The 13,464-nt window shown below is 42.2% G+C and overlaps 1 protein-coding gene and 1 non-coding gene across 2 annotated transcripts in view; one reads left to right on the top strand and one right to left on the bottom strand.

The window, feature by feature from the left end:
• The window catches only part of NT5DC3 (5'-nucleotidase domain containing 3), a 64,179-nt gene that overhangs the window by 45,972 nt on the left and 4,743 nt on the right, over positions 1-13,464 (bottom strand). The window lies entirely within an intron of this gene.
• LOC122680944 lies at positions 4,918-5,024 on the top strand. Its single transcript, XR_006336852.1, has one exon. It is a non-coding gene; the product is annotated as a U6 spliceosomal RNA (small nuclear RNA).

Genomic DNA, 13,464 nt, shown 5'->3' with positions numbered 1-13,464 from the left:
CCACTTGCTCATCCCATGGAGCGCTGGGACAACCAGTACACCACCTACAGGCATCATCTGTGAGCTTTCTGAGACTCTGTCTTTGCTTATTTTTATGATGGTAAAATATGCATAACATAAAATTTACAATTTGAACCATTTTAAGTGTACAGCACAGCGGCACTAAGGTGATTCACACTGCTGTAAGACCATCACCACCATCCTTCTCCAGGGCTCCTTCCTCTTGCAAAACTGAAACTCCACACCCGTTTCCACACTAGCTCCTCATTCTTCCTCCCCCAGCCCCTGGCAATCACTGTTCCACATTCTGTCTCTAGGAATGTGACTCATATACGGAGAATCATAGAGCAGCTGTCTTCTGGGGCTGGCTTATTTTATTTAGCATAATATCTTCAAGATTCATTCATGTTGGGGCATGGGTCAGAAGTTCACTCCTTTTTAAGCCTAGGTAATATTCCATTTTATGTCTATCCACATTTTGCTTATCCATTCACCCACCAAAGGACATTTAGACTGCTTCCACCCACTGGCTATTGTGAATAATGCTGCTATGCACATGTGTGGTCAAATATCTCTTTGAGCCCCTGCTTTCACTTCTTGAGGGTATATATCCAGAAGTGGAATTGCTAGCATATGGTAAATGGGATTGTAATTTTTTGAGGAACCATCATACTGTCTTCCACAGCCACTGCACCATTTTCTGTTGTTTGGGGTCCTGGTTTTCTCGTTTGTAAGATCACCACAGAAAAATTCCTTCCTTGCCTTAATTTTATATTTACTACTGACTGAGAAAATGAATGAAATCAGAACTTAGGTACAGAGTCAGACATTTTCCACCTGTTTAAGGGAATATTGTTAAACTGTGTAAATATCTAAGTTTGGGAAATACAATCTTTGCCAAGTACTTCGTGATGGTACTTTTCTGAACCCTGTGATGTTCAGAAATGCACAATGACTCTTCTTAAAAGGTCTCCAGTCTAACGGAGCAGCGCATGGGGGCAGCGCTGAGTAGAAATCTATGGCCTGAGTCACATCAAGAAACACTCATAATGTCCTCAGAGAGGCAACATGACTGTCCCTCAGCCCTTGGGGACACAACCCTGGGAAGCTCTGAAGGGATCCATTCCCTGTTCTCAGCACCATCCCAGGGACAAGTCAGATAAATCAGGAGGAGGGGCGTAAGGGATGAGCTGAGCCAACGGAGGTCCTCGAGGGAGCCTGTGGTGGGCAGGGACAGGGTGCCCTGGCCTTCTGGGCCACCCGATGTGGCCAGGCCACTTCACGCTCACTCACATTCTCTCCTTCCAGGCACTTGGGGATTACAACCCTCTCTTCACCCCTTATCCTGGCCACCCACTTCTGCTCTGGCCAACGGGCTGTGGGCAGAAGGAAGACAGATCACCTCCTGGCCACAGCACGCGCAGTCCCCCACTCTATCAGAGAATCGTGCACGAGGCTTCCGTGATACACACAGCAGGGGATGGAGGAGACCGACAAGCCGGCAGGCCAGGCCACCGCATGCAGCACAAGTGCCCTGCAGAGGAGCCCGAGGCTCCAGAAGACAGTGCAGGAGAGAGAAATAAACTGTGGTTATATAGCTGCCTGTATTCAGCCACTGAGATTTCTGGTGTCTGGTCACCGCAGCACAGCTCAGCCTAATCCCACTGACGCACCTTCTACTTCTCCAGTACGCTCAATTTTTCTGAGAAACTACCCCACCCCAGCACTCAGACTGTGTGGTCTTGGGGAGGTTCTGTTTCTGACTCTAAGAGGAAACACGTGACCCAGACCTGGTCAAAGAGAACCCAAACCCCAGAATCACCAACATGCATTCATCTGGGACAGCCACAGAACACCCTCTAGCCAAACATCTTCATATGTCCCCTGAAGCCACAGGGAACCAACTGAGTCCAATCAAGAAAATTTCTGGATTTATAAGGGAATTTCAAGAAAGAAACATTCGTTTTTCCCAAACCTGGACCTAAGAGGATATAAATCTGGAGATATGAGGGGGTCACCTCTAGGAACCTAAAAAAGAGGCCAGTGGGGAAGAGAGCAAGGTCAAGACACAGAGAGAAGCCAGCCGACCACATCATCTGAACCTGGATCAAGTCATGCTTGAAGCTGCACCAACCCACAAAATATCTCTCCAAGTTTCCCTTGTAATTAAATCAGTTTGACTCAGGCTGTTTTTTTTTTTTTAGTATTGCTTGTAGCTGAAGGACTCCTAACTAAAGGTTCATTTCAAGGATATTCAGGTTCTCAAACTTCTTACTGCCTACAAATTTCAACTTTTAACATGGTATCAAAGGCAGTCCCCACTTAGACTTTTATCCATCTTCCCAATCTGAAATCCTCCTTCATATGCCCTATTTTCAACAAGATGGACCATCTACTAATGTGTTTTCCAGAACATACTGTAACTGAATACCAGCTTGAATAATATTCTCTCTCTTTGCCTAACTAAACAAACACTGCTAAGCTTATGGGAAGGATGTTAAGTAAGATTCTCTTTCAGGCCGTGCTGTAAAACAAACACCATGTGAATGAGTTATGGTTTTTTTAACCATTAAAAAGGTAGGGAAAATATATGGACTACTATTTATTTCATGTAAGAACATAACTTCCCAATGTAAAAGCAATAGAATAAATCAACAAAAGAAAAATATCAACAGATTTACGGTATAAAAATTTTAAACACCTGTGTATCTAAAACAGGGAAGGGTTATATTAGACAAGAAGACAAACAGCAGCAGACTAACATCCTCAGGGTAAAAAGAAGTCATACAAATCCAAAAAATGAAAAGACAGAGTCTCTCTCTTACAGGAAAGGAAATTATGGAGACGCAGACATAGAGAACAGACTCATGGACATGGGTGGTGGGGAGGAAGGAGCAGGTAAGACAAATGGAGAGTCGCATGGAAGCGTGTACAGTAAGACATGTAAAACAGACAGTCAGCGGGAATTTGCTCTGTGAGTCAGGAAACTCCAACCAGGGCTCTGACAGTCTACAAGGTGGCAAAGGGTGGGGGGTGGGAGGGAGGTCCAAGAGGGAGGGGACACGTGTATAGCCATGGCTAATTCATGTCGGTGCATGGCAGAAACCAAACTGTAAAGCAATTATCCTTCAATTAAAAATAAATTTTTTAAAAAGGAAACTAAATGGCTTATAAACATAAATGCTCAACCATTCCAACTATTTTCTAAAGAGCAAATTAAAACAGTTGGATAGTTATGAGCCGCTCTGAAAAGGGATTACAAATGGTTTTAGTGTCTTTACCTCAACATTTTTTTTCTATAATAAGCATGTGATACTTGGTTAAGGAACAAAAAGAGGATGCAACTTTTCTCTGATAAGACTGCAGTGGTATTTCGGTTGCTGCTGCTGTTGTTATTTGTATGTGGTTTCTTTTTGTTTTTAATGACGGAACACAAAGTGGATACTGGTGCTAAGACTAGGGAGCTTCACTCCTTGCTGTTTAGAATATAAGCTGGTTCGACCTTTCTGGAAAGAAGGCTGGCGATAAGTACCAAGATAAGTACCAAGATTCATACTCTTTGACCTAGTAATTCTCCTTCTAGGAATACATGCTGAGGACATATTCAGAGATAATGATAAAGATTTATATGAAATATTTCACTGCAAGTTATATTAAAAAGCAAAACCTGGAAGAAAACATGCTCTACTTGGAGGCCCAAACATACACATCTCAGACACCTGAACTAAGGAACCAAATATGGCAACAGGAAAATGTTCAAAGAGAAAGGCTGAAATGCATTTGAAAATCCTTGAAGTTCAATTTTTTTGTAATGCAAAAACCACAACCCCAGAGACATTAAGATGACATTTTTCTTTAACTAACTACTTTTTCTTTTTGGAATATGCCCTAGACATCAAGCTGTTATCCTAAAAAAAAATTTAACAAAAAAGAATATAAAGATATGAAGTCTCTTAGGAAGAAAAGGAAAAAGCAAAATGGGAAAAAGAAACAACTTTTTTCATGGAGAATTTTATAGCTTAAAAAAAACAGAAGAAAAGTCTCCATTTTTCCTCACTTACAGTCAGTCTTCCAAATCCTTAGGTTCCACCTTCACAAATTCAACCAAATGCACATGTAAAATATCCCCAAAAGAAAAAATTCCAGAAAGTCCCAAAAAGCAAAACTTGAATTTGCCACGTCAGAAACTTTATACTGTAGCCTTCATACTGCATTCACAACTATTTACAAAGCATTTACATTGTATTTACAACTACTGACATAGGATTTATATTTATTAAGTATTACAAATAACCCAGAGATGATTTAATGCATATGTTACAATGTGCCAGGTACCATATGGACTTCCATGGTGGCCCAGTGGTAAAGAATCCGCCTACCAATGCAGAAGACCCAGGTTCAATCCCTGGGTCAGGAAGATCCCCTGGAAGAGGAAATGACAACCCACCCCAGTATTCTTGCCTAGAGAATCCCATGGACAGAGGAGGCTATCAGGCCAAGTCCATGGGGTCGCAAAAGAGTCCGACCTGACTTAGCAACTAAACACCAGGCTCCATATGAAGCATATACATGGACCCCCACTTAACATGAAACACTAGTTGTTATCCTCACTTTACAGGAGGAAAATGAAGATGAAACAAGATTACCAGCTTGGGGTCATAATTCATTGCTTGCAACATATCTCTACACTTCTCCATTGACAAAAGTGAGGGCAAATTTTAAATATTTGTTTTCTCAAATCTTAACTTCAGTTTATATTTCATAATACTCCTATATTTCATGAATATTCATAAATATTCAAAATCAATTACGAATTAGTTCGTATTTACTTAACACAGCTTCAAATTCTTTTAACGTTCACAGGTAGATTGAAAACAAGGGTTCAAAATTTATTTTAAAACTATACATACAGATTGAGTGCTCACTTCGGCAGCACATATACTAAAATTGGAACGATACAGAGAAGATTAGCATGGCCCCTGTGCAAGGATGACACGCAAATTTGTGAAGCATTTCATATTTTTAGAAATTGTGAAATACACACAAACAGTGGAAGATTACTCAACCAGGAAAAAGAATGAAATCTTACCATTTGTGACAAATGAAAAGACCTTGAGGGCATTATGCTTAGTAAAATAAGTGAGACAGGGAAAGACAAATACTAATGATATTTCTTGTATGTAGAATCTATAAATAAATACATACACCCAAACTCACAGATACAGAGAACAGATTTGGTGGTGGCCAGAGGTGGGATCGGGGTAGATGGGAGAAATGGGTGAATTGTTTTTGTTTTTTAGTTTAAATAAACTGAATTTTAAAAACAGAAAAAAATTTTAAAAAGACTATACATTCAGATTGAAAACACATTTTAAAAAGTGAAGGAACTTTTTGTTTCTAACGTGAAGCAGTATTTGTAGCTCCCCTAAATGTTTCCACAAATGAACTCAAAGTTCTATACCCAAATTATAAACCCTTAAACTTCTCATTTACAAATGCCAATTAAAAACAAGAAAAAGGCAACCCCCACGATAGGTGATTTTCTCTTAGCAAACCACCACATAACAACTTCCTTCTGACAAGTAAGACTTGGGCAAAGGCCAGTCAGTTCTGCCACTGACAATTTCACATTCTCTGAAAAATGTTAATTTGTTCTGGTGTAACTAATATGTTAGGGAACAATATGACCATAAGACAAGTTTCACAAGTATCTTTAGAATATGGTTTCCTGTCAACAAATGTTGCTTGATATGCGTCCACTTAATGTACTTTCTGTTGATACTCTGGCCACCTGATGTGAAGAACTGACTCATTTGAAAAGACCCTGATGCTGGGAAAGATTGAAGGTGGGAGGAGAAGGGGACGACAGAGGATGAGATGGTTGGATGGCATCACCGACTCAATGGACATGAGTCTGAGTAAGCTCTGGGAGTTGGTGATGGACAGGGAGGCCTGGCGTGCTGCAGTCCATACGGTCACAAAGAGTCAGACACAACTGAGCAACTGAACTGAACTATTGATAATTATAGTCAGAGAAATAAAATTGCATGGCAAGTATGACCTGCAATCAGACAATTCATAAGAGCACAATACTATTAGACTTTAGAAATTTAAAAACAACCATTTTTATACAGATGGTCAACAGGCATTTGAAAAGATGCTCAACATCGCTAATACTGGAGACATACAAATCAAAACTACAATCAGGTACCACCTCCCACTGGTCAGAATCACCATCATCAAAAAGTCTACAAGTAACAAATGCTGGAGAGGGTGTGGAGAAAAGGGAACCCTCCTATCCTGTTGGTGTGAACGTAAGTTGGCACCATAACTATGGAAAAGGGTACGGAGGTTCCTTAGAAAACTAAAAAAAGATTTACCTTATGATCCAGCAAACTCACTCACGGGCATATATCCAGAAAAAACAAAAACTATAATTCAAAAAGACACACGTACCCCTCTGTTCATAGCAGCAGTATCCACAACAGTCAAGACATGGAAAACAACCTAAATGTCCCCAGACAGATGAATGGATAAATGAGACGTGGTACCTAGATATAAAGAAATACTGCTGCTGCTGCTAAGTCACTCCAGTCGTGTCCGACTCTGTGCGACCCCATAGATGGCAGCCCACCAGGCTCCTGTCTCTGGGATTCTCCAGGTGAGAATACTGGAGTGGGCTGCCATTTCCTTCTCCAGTATAAAGAAATACTACTTGGCCATAAAAAAGAACAAAATAATGCCCCTTGCAGCAACTTGGATCCAACTAGAGATTACTAAGTATGTGAGAAAGACAAATACCGTATGATATCACTTACACATAGAATCTAAAACACAACACAAACAAACCTATTCACAAAACAGAAACAGACCCAGACACGGGGAACAGACTGGTGGTTGTAGTGGGGCGGGGCGGGGGGAGGGAGGGATGGAGTGGGAGGTCGGGGTTAGCAGATGGTTACAGTAACAAGGTCCTGCAGTAAGGACAGGGAACTGTATTAAATGGGAAAGAATATTTTAGAAAAAGAATGTATATATGTATAACTGAATCATTTCTTGTATAGCAGAAATCAACATAACCTTGTAAAACAACTACACTTCAACTTAAAAAATGTTTAATAAAATAAGAAGTGAAAAGAACTATCTTTTGCCAGAAACCGTTTTCTCCAGTATCTCCACTAACCATTCAGTTGCGCATCACTTTTACTTCTGCAACAGCCCAATAAAAAGATGCCAACACGAAACAGTGCCGCAGGCATCCTTCCCACGGTGAAGGTGAACATCTATGGGGTTCCCTGCCCAGCGAGCCCTAACCCTTAGCTAAGAAATGTCCCTTCCCCACCTCTAAACACACACATTCTGGGCTCTTCTGGGACTCTGCCCCACCCCTCCAGCCGCAGCTATTCAGACTAAAACACTGGACTTATGCTGAGCCACATCTAGGGTCCCATCTCCAGGAGTTGGGGGTACTTGCCGCAAGCCAGGCTAAACCAGAGTCCTTCCCTTGTTTCTCTGTCTTTACTATACAGCTTTTTTTTTTTTTTTTTTGGCCCCTCGGCTTATGAGATCGGAGAAGGCAATGGCACCCCACTCCAGTACTCTTGCCTGGAAAATCCCATGGACGGAGGAGCCTGGTGGGCTGCAGTCCATGGGGTCGCTAAGAGTCAGACACGACTGAGGGACTTCACTTTCACTTTTCACTTTCATTCATTGGAGAAGGAAATGGCAACCCACTCCAGTGTTCTTGCCTGGAGAATCCCAGGGACAGGGGAGCCTGGTGGGCTGCCGGCTAGGGGGTCGCACAGAGTCGGACACGACTGAAGCGACTTAGCAGCAGCAGCAGCTTATGAGATCTTAGTCCCCTGATCAGGGACTGAGCCTGGGCCCTCGATGGTGGAGCACAGAGTACTAACCACTAGACTGCCAGGGAATTGCCTGTCTTTATTATATACCTTTACTGAGTCAGAAATGAAATATAATAAACTGCACACAGAGCATACAGTGTGCTGAGGCTTGACACACACAGACGACAATGAAGCCGTCACCAAAATAAAGATAATAAATGTATAACCAACATCCCCAAACACTTCCCCCCACCTTTCTGAATCCCACTTCTCCCTCTGTCCCCTGCTATTCTTCTTCTGGTCAGATTCGCTTGCATTTTCTAGAACTTTATATAAATGGGATCACCTAGTATGTAACATGTTTGTAAAGCAGTTATCTCACTTACTAAGCACTCAGAAATTTTTTAATAAGCACTTACTCCACACCTGCTATGTGCCAGACACTGTACAGGACATTGTGTGGGGAATATTAAAAAATAATAATAAAGCACAAGCTCTGTAGTAAGCAACATCCCAGGCAGAGGTGGGAGACCAGGAAATATCACGCTGACGGGTAGAGACAAGAGGAACTTAACATGAGGCTGGGCGGGCCTGCAGAGGGGGCAATTCAGAAGTTCTTCTACGGCATCTATTCATCTCAAAAGACGCTTTCATTTTTCCATGACTTTAGATATTTTGCACTATCTCCAGGGAAAAGTAATTCATGATAAATAGAATTAATCATCTGAATAATTAATAATACACATGACATTTATACTACTCCCACCAGAATTTACACCTTATTACTTTGTAAGTATTATCTGTAATTCTGATGGCTCCATAGATATCCATCATGCTTCCTAAAGTCCCAAATATAAAATTATATGCAACGGTATAATGAAATAAAATTATATAGAGTAACAATTTAATGATAACATAATCTTTAAAGTCATTTAATTAAAAAAACTGTTCAAAAGAAAAGTACAAGTGTTTCAAGGGAAACTATTAGAAAAAGAATATTAATCATATAAAAAGATCAAATACTAGGCAAGCTATCATGAATTTTCATCAAAGCACAGAGGAAATACAAGAAAGTAATTATCAGTGCCTCCCATATGCCATGCATTGCTTCTCTCCAGTCAAACCACACGTGGCCTCTTGCGGTCAGGACCAAGGGTCAACAAGGGATATCAAGAAATTTGAGTACGTGTGAACAAGTGTCCCAAATAATTAAGTCAAAGGGGCGGGCTAGGGTGATGCACGATCACCATCTTCCCACTTAAGCAGCGACCATATGGAAGGGGAATCGGAGTTACATACTCTCTGTGACTCAGGCCATCCAAAATAAATACTGCAGCGTTGGGATCACATGGCAAACTCGAGCAGATGCCAGGTGGCCACCAGCGAGGGCTACGGAAAAGGGACTTCTCGAAGCAGAGGCCTGGACTCCATGACCTCCAGAAGGCCCTCTGGCTCTCTGCTATCTTAGGAACTCTTTCCTACCTGCAGATGTGAAAATGATGCGACATGTTTCTCCCTTAAGGCCTTTTGTTACTTTTTCCTGTAGCCAAGGATCATTAACAGCACACACCCAAACAAAAGATTTCTTAAGACTGTATCATGCTGTTTCTAAGATGCAAGAAAGGGATAAAACTGAAACAAACACCACCCACGTCCCCCGACCGCCTTGTGCGGTGTGTGCTCACTCAGTCATGTCCAGCTCTTTGCAAACCTGTGGACTGTAGCCCGCCAGGCTCCTCTGTCCACGGAATTCTGTAGGCGAGAATACTGGAGTGGGTGGCCATTCCCTTCTCTAGGGGATCTTCCTGACCCAGGGATCAAACCCGCGTCAAGACATTATTTACCTCTTTTGCTCATTCTCTTATTAGAGTACAGTTTCCCAGAGGCCTAACAGACCTGTGACACCGCAGCAGACTGAATACAGAACACACAGATATTCCAGCTGTCCTCTGTTAGGCCCCCTGCAGCTCAGGAAATAAACCCTCTAAGCCCTCACCTGTATTCTCCTCTTGCCAAGGAGGTAACCAAGACCCTGAATTAGGTGCTTATCATCCTTTTTCCATTTCTTTAGACTTTGACCACATACATGTGTACCCCTACAAGTATCTCTTAGGTCTTTCCAAACCTTTTATAATTAGTATTCATCTGCAACTTGCTTTTTTTCCCACTCAGTCTTATTTTTGGGAGACTCATCCATATTGATAAATAAGCACAGCTTTAGTTCAGGAGTCAACATACATTTTCCCTGAAGGCTCAGTTAGTAAACAGTGTGGGCTGTGGAGTCATAAAGTCTCTGTTGTACCTGCGCAACTCTGATATCACAACACAAAAGGAGACAAAAAATACATACAGGGGAACAAATGCGTGTGGCTGTGTTCTGGTAAAACATAATACACAAAAACAGGAAGTGAGATTTGGTCCATGAACTGTAATTTGCAGTTCTTCCCACAGTTAACATTACTTCCCTTCAATGCCATTTCAATAGTTATCTGATAGTCACACTTGCTGGTTTTCTTTGGCTCATATTTGCCCAAGACGTCTTATCCCATTTCATTAAACTTGAACTTCTTCTACATCTTTTTTCAGGGTGTATCTCTTGCAAACAGCATCAGGCTAGATTGTGTTTCTTACATCTGATCTGATAACCTGTTCATCTGAGTTTATCATGATCACTGATATATTTGGAATTACGTCCACTAACATCTTTCATGATATTTGCTGCTTTTTCTGTTTCTTTCACCTCTTCTCCTGCACTCTTTTGGACTGATTTCTGTATTGTCAACATGTGTTTAGATTTACTCACAGGTCAATCAATTCCTTTGTTCTTCCCTGGGGCCTGGTGTGAAGGTCTATTCATCCAGGAAGAGTTCATATTTGCTTCCATCAGGAATCCCAGGAAGCTATCACCCTGGGACCACTTTTAGTTAATTTCTCATCTTGAGATTACATAAGCAGACCACCCAAGCAGAATAAATTCAAACTCAAACCCATGTGAGGACTAGCCTATGAGTACAAGGTGAGGGGGAGAGTTTCAAGACACCCTCACCCACACAGGAGAAAGTCTAGAGCAGAAAGTAGGACTGACACATTTCCCTGTTGTCTCTGCAGGGAAGGCGGCCCTCTGCAGGCCCCAGATTTACTGAACAGTTTCAGTGTGTGTGTGTGTCCTCCCAGCAGCACAGAATTTACAGGCATCTCTGTATACATGTGTGTGTACACACTCCCTCTCAGCAGGCACAGCCAATAAAACCTAGCAAGTGCTCCCAAAACTGTTCACACCTTCAGGACTGCTCATCAATCTTCATCTTTAGTCCCTGTGATTTCTCTTCAGTTTCTCAGAGCTCAGCTGTACATGCAAATAACTTTCTTTGTATTTTTCATTTGCATGTCAGTGTCCCGCACCACACCCTGGCAGCTCAGTGGTAAAGAACCCACCTGCCAAAGCAGAAGATGCAGGTTAGATCCCTGGGTTGGGAAGATCCCCTGGAGCAGGAAATGGCAACCCACTCCAGTATTCTTGCCTGGGAAATCTCATCGACAGAGGAGCCTGGCAGACTAGAGTCCACGGGGTCGCAAGAGAGTCAGACACAACTGAGCAACTGAACAACGCAACATCCTCTACCAAAGGGTTCTGAGACTACCAACACCACCTAGCCTACCAAACTGCCGAAAGCCAGAGTCCAAAAGAACTGTAAAATGCAGAGCATGTCTCTGTTTGCACTTGTCTTCAAGAGCTCAACTAAGGATTGGTTTCCAAACCCAGCTTGGAATAGAGATTTCCCGGCTCCACGCCTTCTGAATCAGAATACCTGGGTCTAAAGCCTCGAAATCTCCATTTTTAACCGAGCTTGATGGGTATGCCCATCAAGTCTGAGAACTACTGAAACAATAAATATGTTTAATTCTACTTACCTTCAAAGACTGGCAATAAAGTTATCTTTTTATCTCCATTTTGTATTTTATCTCCTTTCACCTCCTAAAGTATTCTTTAGAACCTCTATTTTGGACCATTACCTCCAAAAAAGGGGTTCTACGGTCACATTCACTTGGGAAGTTCTAAACCATCATCCTCCTTCTTGGAGGGTCATGCATTTTAAAGGCTCTGATTCACTAGCTCGGATAAGCCTATCTGTAAAGAAGCTCCTTTAATATACATTTTGGACATTTCTTTAACCACATCTCTCAGGAGAAGGTGGAACCCAGTCTGAGAATCACTGGCCTAATTTTTCAATTATCTTACAGGTATCTCTTTAACCCACTGCAGTTGCTCCAGGGAAGGATTTGCATTTTGTGCTTGTTCTATACATACTAAGATTCCACCACTGAGCTACATACAAGTCCCTACTAAATATCAACCAAGAACTCTGAATAAATCCTTTGACACCCTGGAAGAGCTTCTTCTAACACTTTGTACTAATCCCCACACTTCTTTCCACAACTTAATATCCTTCACAGCCCTGGCCAAGCAGCGAAACATTCTAAAAAAAACAAGCTCTGAGATGACCTCTGCAAGGCAAAAATCCACCAGGCTACCCAAGTGTACAGCTGGACTCACTTCTCTCGAAGGCACAGGAACGTTCCATCCTGAACCTAACAGGAGAGGATGATTATCTGATCAGCACACAGGGAAGGCCAGCCTTGAGTTCAAAGAAGTCACCCACAACGTATAAATAACAGAAAATAACAGACCACACACAAGTATATTCGTATCTTTAAATTATAGTCACACAGTGATTTCTCAGACTGTCACCATTTTAGGACAAGGTTTCTCAATCTTGGCAGTATTGACACCTGAAGCTGGATGATTCCAGGGGGAGGGGGTACTATACTTTGTAGGATGTTTAGCAGCATCTCTGGCCTCCACCCCCTCCCCCGGCCGCCAGAGGCCAACATCACCTTCTTTCTCCTAGTTGCGACAATTAGAAACGTCTCCTGATACTGCCAAACTGCCAGTGGAAGTCAAATCCCCCCTCCCTTGCTCCAGGTGAGAGCCATAATTCTATAGGAAATTTTTGCGAGCAGTAACCAATAAGGAAATAAATTAGCATTTCTTTTCCTAACAAAACAAAGAACCTTTTCTTCGAACTGAGTTTGACTTCAGATACATAACTATTACATGTCCAGAGATCTCAAGTTTTTAAAAAAGGAACAAATTCTAAGTGAGGGACATTCTACAAGGTATGTTACCAGTATTCCTCAAAACTGTCAAGGTGATGGTAAAGAGGGAAACTGAGCCACCGTCACAGCCAAGAGGGGCCCAAGAATGATAAGTAAATGCAGTGTGCTATTCTGGATGGGATCCTGGAGGAGAAAAGGACACTCAGTTAAACATTAACGAATTCTCAACCAAACAGGGACTTTGCTTAACACTGATACATACTGACAATGGATCGATACTGGTTAACTGTGACAAATGTACCCATTTTGTGCCCAACTCAGGTGTGAGTTTTTCCCCAGGCCACCAGTGCGCAGACACAACAGGGTGTCCTACAACACAACTCACTTCTGACACCTCCTGCAGAGAGCGTCAGACCGTCCAGGTCAAAGGCTCAGTCCTACAAGACTGCCCCAGCCCAACCTCAGTCCCCAGTGCTGGTGGCCACCTGCGCCTCTGACAGGC

The sequence above is a fragment of the Cervus elaphus genome, chromosome 22, assembly GCF_910594005.1.
Source record: "Cervus elaphus chromosome 22, mCerEla1.1, whole genome shotgun sequence".
Taxonomy (NCBI): domain Eukaryota; kingdom Metazoa; phylum Chordata; class Mammalia; order Artiodactyla; family Cervidae; genus Cervus; species Cervus elaphus.
Note: the sequence above shows the minus strand (reverse complement) of the source record. Positions and strands in the feature narration are given on the sequence as shown.